This window comes from Leucopleurus acutus (assembly GCF_964270905.1).
Source record: "Leucopleurus acutus genome assembly, chromosome: 12".
Lineage (NCBI taxonomy): Eukaryota > Metazoa > Chordata > Mammalia > Artiodactyla > Delphinidae > Leucopleurus > Leucopleurus acutus.
In genome coordinates this window covers 82,109,126-82,119,418 of record NC_139154.1, presented here as the reverse complement: position 1 = coordinate 82,119,418, position 10,293 = coordinate 82,109,126, and the positions used below count along the sequence as shown (strand labels likewise).

The 10,293-nt window shown below is 39.8% G+C and overlaps 1 protein-coding gene across 2 annotated transcripts in view; it reads left to right on the top strand.

Moving 5' to 3' along the window:
• Positions 1–567: 567 nt before the first annotated feature.
• VPS54 (VPS54 subunit of GARP complex) overlaps positions 568–10,293 on the top strand; it is a 93,207-nt gene continuing 83,481 nt past the window's right edge. For both annotated transcript variants that reach the window (XM_082851340.1, XM_082851338.1), the window contains exon 1: positions 568–1,261. The gene's annotated coding sequence lies outside the window, so the exon portion shown is untranslated. The remainder of the gene's footprint in view (positions 1,262–10,293) is intronic.

Genomic DNA, 10,293 nt, shown 5'->3' with positions numbered 1-10,293 from the left:
TCCTAAGACATCCCCTTTCTTGTGGATTGTATTTTATTGGATTAAGATCACCAGCCCTCTGAAACCCGGCTAAATTGGATTACCGTTGAGAATCACAGGGAGGAGGTATTAATAATATACACACACTTCAAGCATCTCAGTCAAATATCAGGAATAACTGATTTCAGTGCCAGAGAAGTTTGATAGGTGCCTGGAAGGAAGGCCTGGAACTAGGGGAAAACTTAGAAGAACTTGGTGAGGGAAGGCCTCGAGAGAGAGACAATGCAGTTTCCAGAGTCCAGTGGATTGTTGGGGAGGGGTCACCTTAAACCTTTAAAAGGACGCTTAACTGGGAAATTCTGAGCAGCCTTCACTTTGAAGGGGGTGAAAGGAGAGGTGGAATGTTGTGGAAGTATCTTCTTAATAGGCGCTGGGTGGTTGAGAAATGCTTGGAGTCAGTTGGTCTGGGGGGTGGGCGAAGGCCACCCTGAGGGTTCGCGGACCGTCCCTCGGAAGGCGGCAGACGGCACCTGGCTGCCGCCGAGAGCACCTCGGGGTGGGGGAAGGGTCGTGGGGAAAAGTCGAGTTCAGCGTGGGTTTCTCTCTTTGCCTGGAGGACTATTAGAATAGATTAGAGGAGGCGCCGAGCAGCCGCGCGGGGTATTCCCCGCTCCGGGGGAACGCCGGCGGCGCCAGCGCCGGCCCCGGCCTTCTCCTGAGGCGGCGAGAGCTACCCCCGGTCCGGGCCGCGGCCTCCCGCCCCGGCGGAGCCGCGCGGTGGATTGTGGGCTGGGGGCTGCGGCGGCCTCACTGCGGCCTCGGACACTGTCTCCCCGGACCTAGCCGGGCCGAGGCAGGCGGGCGGAGTGAGGGGAACCAGTGGAGCAGGGAGCAGAAGCGCTAGAGTAGTGGTCGCGGCGCGGCGGCGGCGGCGGCGGCTCCTCTGGAGGCCGGGGATGTGGGAGAGGCGGTGGCAGGAGCGGCGGAGGCGGCGCTGCGGACCCGGGGGAAACTGCTGGCTGACAGGACACCCGGGAGAGACGTGAGGGAGCTGCCGCTGCCGCCTCTCACCCCCGAGCGGAGCTGGGCTCGAGAGGGCGGCCCTGTGCTCCCCCAGCCGACTAGCCAGCCGGCGCGGGGCGGGGGCGGGAAGCCGGGCTCGGGCCCAGCCGGGCTCCGGGCGGCGGCGGCCGCGGAGCAGCAGCCTCGGTGCGACGTGGAGGGTTGGAGGCGGCGGCGATGCACTAGGCCTCGTTCTGGGGCTGCTGCCCGGGACCCGCAGGTAGGTGTCGGGCCGGCCGCACGCGGCCCCCAGCGCTTCGCGGCCCACCCTCACCCCGACCTCCTGTAGAGGGAGGACCGAGACCCCACCCCCTCTGTCTCCTCCCCTGCCGGAGCCGGCAGAGTTTCGGTCACAACTGACCAGCGCCGAAGCTTCCATTCCTCCCGGCCACCACCACCTCCTCTTCCTTCTTACTCTCCCTCCGGGATCGGGGCCGGCAGCTGTGCTCCTCGCTTCCAGCCCGCGGCCGCTACGCCGTTCTCGCCCCTCTCTCCCCTCGGGGATCCGGGCTGTGGAACCGCCACCACCCGCCTTAGACGCTGCCCCCAAACTTTCCCTTTCTTTTTCTAGCCGGGCCCTTACCCCTTTTTGATCCTACTGGAATAATTTAAATTAAAAAAGTCATTTTTTTCCCCCTGCCGAAAGCCAACCCAGAAAATAACTCGGTGTTTTGCAGTTTGGCAATTTAGCTCGCAAGCATTTGTTCAATAATTAATTTTTCTTCAGTTATGTGTCTTTCCATCTCTGCATTGGTACAAAGGCAGGCCTTCCCTGCCCTCCTGTCGTTGACAAGGGAACTTTTGCCTGCCCATTATAATTAACACTTGGTCTGTCCGTGTACTGAGTTCGGGATGGTATTTTTAGAATTTTGGTTGACCCGGGTTGCAATTTTTTTTTAAAGTTCCCCTTTCACCAGCTTTATTTTGGTCTTTATTGGGGCTCTCCTTACTTTCGAAGAATTAAATTGGAATGTTTTTGTGTTTTGCTTTTAATTGGTTCTATATCTGATTTGTCAAACCCCAGGGCAATCTTAAGAGTAAACGCTTACAAGGCAAGTGATGTCATGATAGTATACTGAGATATGTGTTATTGTGGTAACTTAAACTGCAGATTTTGATGGACAGTCAGGTTGACTTTTATATCTGATGAAGTGTTCTAGTTGGAAAAGTACCTTCAGAGCCTTAATGACTTCTAAGCAGTTATGATAGAACAGATGGAATGATGGGATTTGTTTGTTTGACTGTATTTGTATTGCAGTCAGAGTCTGATTTCCTAGAAATAGGTATTACTTGATTGTTCATAGTGGTCATCATTGCTAATGATAGGTTTTGGTAAAAATGATCAATGCGTGCAAATTTTGGGCGACTGATAGTTGTGGTTTGAGGGATTAGATGTTTGAGATTTTATTGTGATTTGGCTGTTTTAAAATTATGCTTGTTAATTTCAGAATTATTGCACTATCAGGACAGACATTACAATCTGAGGGTCACTTTTAAAAGAAATAAATGTTTTATGGTTTTCTTTATAAAGAATGCATTCCAAACTATAAAGGCTGTTCACATTTTCTTGTTGTTGATGATATTAATATATTTTGGTCTTGGAGAGGTATTGTTACTCTAACACTGGGCTTTCTGAAGTGTTTTCCGTTGCTTTTAAATTATCCAAAGTTTACTAAGAAAAGATGATTAAATTTGCATATGTTTGTTTTCTGGAAAAGTTAAGGTTTATTTCTGAATAGGTATTAAGTTTTTATGTCAGAATTAAAATCAAATCTTACATAACTCTTGAAATGGCAAACTGCAGAATTTGCTCTTAATCACATTCCTTTCCTATCAGTAAAAGTTGATTAAAATTCTTTTCCTGCTTTTAGCTTTTTACATACTTTATTGAGTAAAAGTACACTTATTTAAAGTGTTAAATTCATCCATATTTAGTATATTTACATAATTGTGTAACCATCACCATAATCTAATTTTAGAATATTTTCATCACCCCAAAAAGAAACTCCCCTTACTCCCCACCCCAGCCCCAGACCTAGGCAACCACTAATATACTTTCCATCTCAATGAGTGAATTGTGGTTCACTCATAAATAGTATCAGCTCCCTGAAAAATTTTTCTTTTAAGATTAATTTCCATGTTTAAAATAGTTCTGGACAGGAAATAATCAACTGATCACTGGTATTAATAAGTGATGTTTTAAACAGTTGATATACGGTTTGGTTGTATTCCTCATGGATTGCTATAAAGAGTGGAGAAAGAAAAAAGTTAGGATTAATGACTTAAGTGATCTCAGGAGGTGGTTTAGTCAGCTGGAAGTCAGTAAGTAAAAGTTGAAGGAGTATTTTTGCCATTGGATATTAGGGCTGGAAAAGATCTTAAAGGTCATCAGCTTACTTCCTGCTTGCTTCGCAAATAAATGGCAGAAACCAGATGAGGAAATCTGAAGAGTGGAAGGTTGAATCTCTAGAATTTATGGCTCAAGAACCACAATGAGACAATGTACGGCAAGAAATGGGGATTTGCAAGTTAGAACTGTTTAGATCCTATGTATATATAAGTATGTATGTATATATGTATGTAAGTATTTGACATTTTACTAGCAGAGTAGGGAGAGAACTGGACATTCCCCAACTTTGGGATGGAGGGGAAGAGGTGACAGTAGATGCGATTCATGTTACAAAATCCTCTAAAATGCTTTAACCTAAAGGAGGATGGCATATATATTATTTAGCTATCTTCTTGTACTATTACCATCTTATTTTTAAAAATCCAAATTTTAAAAACAAAATTAATTTTTAAAAATTATACAGGGCTGGTTGGAGACCTCCTTTTTCAAAGACCCAGGACCCTAACATCTAAACCAATGGTACTAAAATAAGGGCAGTTTTGCCCTCTAAGGAACGTTTGGCAGTGTCCGAAGACATTTTTTATTGTCACAACTGAGGGTGCGGTGCTATTGCTAAATATCCTAGGATGCACAGGACATGTCCTACTCCATCCTACCCCCCACACACAACAAAGAATTATCTGACCCTACATATCAGTAATGTTCTAATCCTGTAGTTTGTGTTATTCTGGTAAGGGCCTGAGCAAATGTACTTGACTCCCACCAGATTGGAAAATATTTTCAGTGGGCATTGTTTGGTGGGTTACATAAAACTTTAGGTCCTCTAGCAATTCTCTCTCTTTGCAGGGGGAGGCGGTTGAGGGAAAATTAAAAGGAAATCTGTGACATAATGCAGATATTCTTTAGTCTGTTTAGTTGTCTTCAAATCTGAAGTAAAAAAATTTTTTCCTGAAAATGGCAGCCTTACTTTACTGCAGATTTGAACTATTATGTTTTGAATTGTTTGTTACTGGTGCATAGGTTTTTGAAATTGGAAATAGATAAATAGTATTTTCTCTATCTAGATTTCTTTTCCTGGTAGCTTCAACTGCGAAGAAAGGAGATAAAGTAAGCTAAAGTGTTTTAATTAATTGTGTATGTTGTGATGAAGAAAAATTCAAAGCTTGTACATGAATCTCATCTTTTTTTTTTTCTTATGGGCCCCTTTTGACTCTAATTTCTTTATAACAAGCTTAATTTGGTGAAAGAAGAAGAAAAGATTGAAAAGTTGGAATCACTTTTGCTATTTACCAGCCTTATGACTTTAGATAAATTACTCAATCTTTCTGAGCCTCAGTTTTCTCATCTATAAAGTAGGAATAGTGATAATTCCTGCATTATAAACTTATTGTGAGAATTAAATGAGGTAATGTGTGTTAAGATGCTATGTCAACTGTAAAATACTATATGAGTTAGTTAATGTACCTGAAACTAATATAATGTTATATGTCAATTATACCTCAGTTAATAAAAAAAGAGTTACTTGTTTCACAAGAATCAAATTAGATGGTGCCAAAGCAGGAATATAGAAAGCTAGGCAGAGAATAGTAACTGCTGTCAACCTCTCTAGGGAGAAGAGAGAAGTTCTAAGAATATATTGCTAACAAACTAGTAAAAGAACTAGTATTATCGCCATAATCTGGAGCTCTTCCAACTAGGGGCAGACTGACTTCCTTCAGTAGCACCTGAGGGTATCACTATTACAACACAGTATAAAACTGATTATTGGGCTTCCCTGGTGGCACAGTGGTTGAGAGTCCGCCTGCCGATACAGGGGACACGGGTTCGTGCCCTGGTCTGGGAAGATCCCACATGCCGCGGAGCGGCTGGGCCTGTGAGCCATGGCCGCTGAGCCTGCGCGTCCGGAGCCTGTGCTCCGCAACGGGAGAAGCCACAACAGTGAGAGGCCCGCGTATCGCAAAAAACAAAACAAAACAAAAAAACTGATTATTAAAATGGTGAAATTAAGTTATAAAGAATAGGTTACCTTGTTTTCAAAATATGCTCTTTGAAAAGTCATAAAAATGTATAATTTAAGAATTAAAAATTTCAAAAGTGCCTTATACAAAAAGTTTTAGCCTTATCAAGAGTAAGCTATAGTTATCTGCATCAGTTACCTTGCTGGGAATAATTCCTTCTGTCTTCATTTACTATTCATGCCTTTCTTCATATTTTAAGGGTTGTATATGAATATTGTGGTAATTCATCATATTTTATGATGTTTTTCTCATGAGGAGTGAATAAAGTAAAATTTTGAAATCATAATTGTTATGTCAAGAAAGTTTGTGCCCTTGTTTGTTTTGTTTTGTTTTTATTTTGTTTTGTTTTTCAATTTGGCTAAGTAAAATCCTAAACTATAGCAGTGTCAGTTGGGATGGAGAGCAAGGGATGGATTTGTGATGAATTTTAAAGGTAGAATCCATAGGACAGTTCAAGTTGGTATAGACTTTGAAGAATGTGGAGAGGTCAGGGAGTTAAGTTGGCTCTAGTGTTTCTAGCTTGGTAAACTACATAGATGGTGTTGTTAACTGAGCTAGAGAAGGAATAACGTTTTTGGCAGGTAGGAGAGGGTGGATAAAGATGGTAGATAATGAATTTAAGTTTTGGATATATTGAATTTTAGGTATCTCTGAGACTTGTAGGTGAAGATGCCCAGTAGGCAGTTACAAATTTGGGTATGGAATACTGAAAAGAGTATATCTTGAATCTATCCAGTTTTCTCCATCTCCTCTACCATTGTCTGAGTTCAGGCTACTGTCATCTCTCACCTACAAGTTTCCTGTTTGGTCTCTTCTAGTATTAGTCTTCTCCAATCTGTTTTCAGTACTATAATCAGTGATTTTTCTTAAGGACAAATTTGATTATATCATTCCTCAGCTTAAATTATTTCTGTGACTTTCCTCATGATGAAACCCACATTCCGTATTCCTTTAACAGATTTATAAATTCCTTTAAGTTCTTTTCCCAACTTATCTCTCTAGCCTAATGACTCTCCACAACTCCCTGTTCCCCTAAAATAGACAGATTGAATTAATTGTGGTTTCTGGCAATAAGCTCTCTCTTCCCTCCAAGCCTTTGCACTACTGTTCACTATTCCTGAAGGGTTCTCCTTATCACACCCTTTCTCCCCTTCATCTATCTGACTCATTTCTACTTACGTTCAGTTCTTAGTAAGCCTTCATTTGTGCATTATTATTATTATTGAAAAATTTTAAACCCACAGAAAAGTCAAAAGAATAGTAGAACGAACACACACACACCATACACACACACACACACACACACACACACACACACACACACCACACACACCCCTTTGCCAAACCTGAAAACAGGATGTAGGTATTATGATGCTTCATTCCTAATACTTAAGCATGCATCTCCCAGTTACAGGGACATTCTCTCACGTAACCACAATACCATTATGATACCTAAGAATGTCAACAATTACTCAATAACATTATTCAACATATAGTCCATACTTAAATTTTCCCATTTGTCCCAAAATTATAGCTTTTTTTCTCCCTTTAATGCAAGATTCAGTCAAGATTCATACATTGCATTTGGCTTGTATGTCTCTTTAGTCTCTCCCAATCTGGACTAGTCCCACTGTCTCCCTTTCTTCTTGGATTTATCTTTTGAAAAGTAGAGGCATTTGTCCTCAGGTATCTTCCATATTCTGAATTAGTCTGTTTCTTTATGATTCGATTCTGGTAGAATATTTCTGGCAAGAATACCACAAAGATGATGTATATACCCACCACTTTATCACATCAGGAGACACATAATGTCAGGCTGTCCCCTGTTGGTGATTCCAGCTTGATCACTTGGTAAAGGTGAGAACTGACAGATCTCTACTATTTAATACATAATTGATAGCGTGATACTTCATTGCCATGTAAATATCCTGTTCCTAACAATCTTTTAAACTAACGGTTTTAGCATCCATTAATGATCCTTGTTTGAATCAGTCATTGCATTGGAGGGTTACAAAGGGTGATTTTTCTAATTCTTTCATTCCATCTACATTTATTACCTTCATTGAATTTTGAGAGCAGTGAGGTCAGGTTAGATGAAGACTGAATATAAGCAATTGAATTTAGAAATCAGGTCATTCCTCACCTTTTCCAGAGCCAAGTGAGTGGTGAAGATGGAAGATGGATAACTAAGGAGGTAGACCAGAGAGAAAATAGAGGTTTGCCAGTGAAGGGGAGGCAAGAAGAAGTAGCTTGAATAGATAGAGTTGAAGGAAAGAACTCTAATTTAGTACTTGAACATTTTTTTTGATGGATTGATGAGATTGACAATAGGAGAGTCAGGAGAGTCAGGGAATAATTAATAGGACAAGGTCTCAGATGAAGTGCAGAAAGATGAGATCAAGAACAGCAGGTTGGGGGATTAACTCTGGAAAAGAGTAGACACCTATACTGTACCTCAGAAAGTTAGGAGTTGTGTATAGGTGAGAATTAGGTACGTTTGGATATGGATGGAAGAAGTCATATCTGAGGACTTTTTTTTATTGCTATGTGGTAGACATTTACTTTTTGAACGTGAGATTGATGGAGGTAAGCTAGGGGACATGAGAGTAATGAAAATTTGTTATGAATACTGTGGGGATTGGGAAAGAGAAGTGCTTGAGGATAAATAAGTGAAAGGACTGCTAAGCAGAGCCTCATCTGAGATTGGAACTCATAAATGTATAATCTGCTTGTTTTACATAAATTTTCTCTGGCAGTGTTCTGCAGCCAGGAACAAAGCAAAGACAGATTGTATTGAAGATGGATGAGGGAAGGGAGAATTGAACATCCAAGGGAGACTGTTGAAGTAATTGACCATGAGATCCAAGCTAAGTGGAGAAGCTTGTGAGGCAGAACTGGGCTAAGAGACCTAAACAGTGGGGAGAGGAGGTATAGAGGTAATCAAGCAGTAATTAATTAAAATGCTAATTTATTGTTGGTTTGGGGTTATAGTACTAATAAACTTTATAGTTATTTACTTTATACCTCAAACTAACATTTAATATTTTCATTCTTGAACCACTTACTGACTCACTGCAGGTGAGTTTCTAGCTATTTTGCTTTATTTTCTCTAAAAACAATTTCTTGAATGCATCATCTTTATTATTACTTAACATTTATAGAGTACATACTTGTTTAGATTATTTGAAGACCGTTCTCTTCAAGGATCTAGATACAAAATGTATTTTATTTACAAAGATAGACTTAACACTAGATTGTTTTTACTCTAGAAAGAAGCAAGGCAGGGATAACCCAAAACAGTGGATAAATCCTAGTGTCATTTTTGTCTTTCTTAGGAAAACATTAATATATAATTTTCTCTTAGCAACTATTTTCAAGGTAGGGTCGATTATACAGATTTTCTTTTAAATTTACTCTTTTTGTAGAAATGTTAATAAGTATCTACTGGTTTGCATATTTAAGACATTTGTACTCTCCAATAACTTTGAGCAATTTTAGGATTTATTTGTTAATCTTTGGTCAAGACACCAAGAACAGAATACCAGTGTTCTCATCTGATTTACTTTGACAAAAATTTCGCTAGTAATACAGTAATATCAATGCCCTAACGGAGTATAATAAAGCATCCAAGTTATATTTTGATTTCATTCAATTTTTTACATGCTAGAGACAGATTTTTTTCACAACACAGTTTTATCATTCAGTTCCAGGCCTGTGAACCCTTCATTAATTTCAACGGTTGCTATAGTATGTTATTTTAGTGTATTAAGTCTCTGATGAGTGCTGGGGAAAAAAGACATTGTTTTTAATTTTAATAACATCTAGATTTAAAAAATATATTTATGTTGTTTTTTGAGGATATTTGTGATTTTATTCCTGATAAGAATGTCACACGTGAAATAGTACTTATAGCCATTTAAAAATACGTAAATTTAATATTACAAATATTTATACTTTTTATCCTTCTGGCCAAATTTCTCTCTTACTGTTCCTTCTTGTCACTAAATCAAAGTAAATAAGGAACTTCAGGAAACACCTGTATTCAGAGTTTCCTACAAGGCCCAGGGTCTCATACATGTCAAATGGGAATGTAAGGAAAAAGCAAATTAGATTAGCACAACTTTGTTCTTATTTTCTGTTCCTTTAACTTCAACTTGATTTCCCCCAATTTAGAAATACTGATATATGCAAGAAAAAAAACACCACACTGTAATGTCCAACCGAAGATCGATGTGATGGAAGTTAGTAGAGATTATTTTTTAATCATAGTAATTTAAAATATCTCAAATATGTCATATTTTAAGAAGCACTTGCTTGACATAAATCACAGCAAGATCTTTTTTGATCCACCTCCTAGAGTAATGGAAATAAAAACAAAAATAAACAAATGGGACCTAATGAAACTTCAAAGCTTTTGCACAGCAAAGGAAACCATAAACAAGATCAAAAGACAACCCTCAGAATGGGAGAAAATATTTGCAAATGAAGCAACTGACAAAGGATTAATCTCCAAAATATATAAACAGCTCATGCAGCTCAATATTAAAAAAACAAACAACCCAATCCAAAAATGGGCAGAAGACCTAAATAGACATTTCTCCAAAGAAGACATACAGATGGCCAAGAAGCACATGAAAAGCTGCTCAACATCACTAATTATTAGAGAAATGCAAATCAAAACTACAATGAGGTATCACCTCACACCAGTTAGAATGGGCATCATCAGAAAATCTACAAACAACAAATGCTGGAGAGGGTGTGGAGAAAAGGGAACCCTCTTGCACTGTTGGTGGGAATGTAAATTGATACAGTCACTATGGAGAACAGTGTGGCGGTTCCTTAAAAAACTAAAAATAGAATTACCATATGACTCAGCAATCCCAC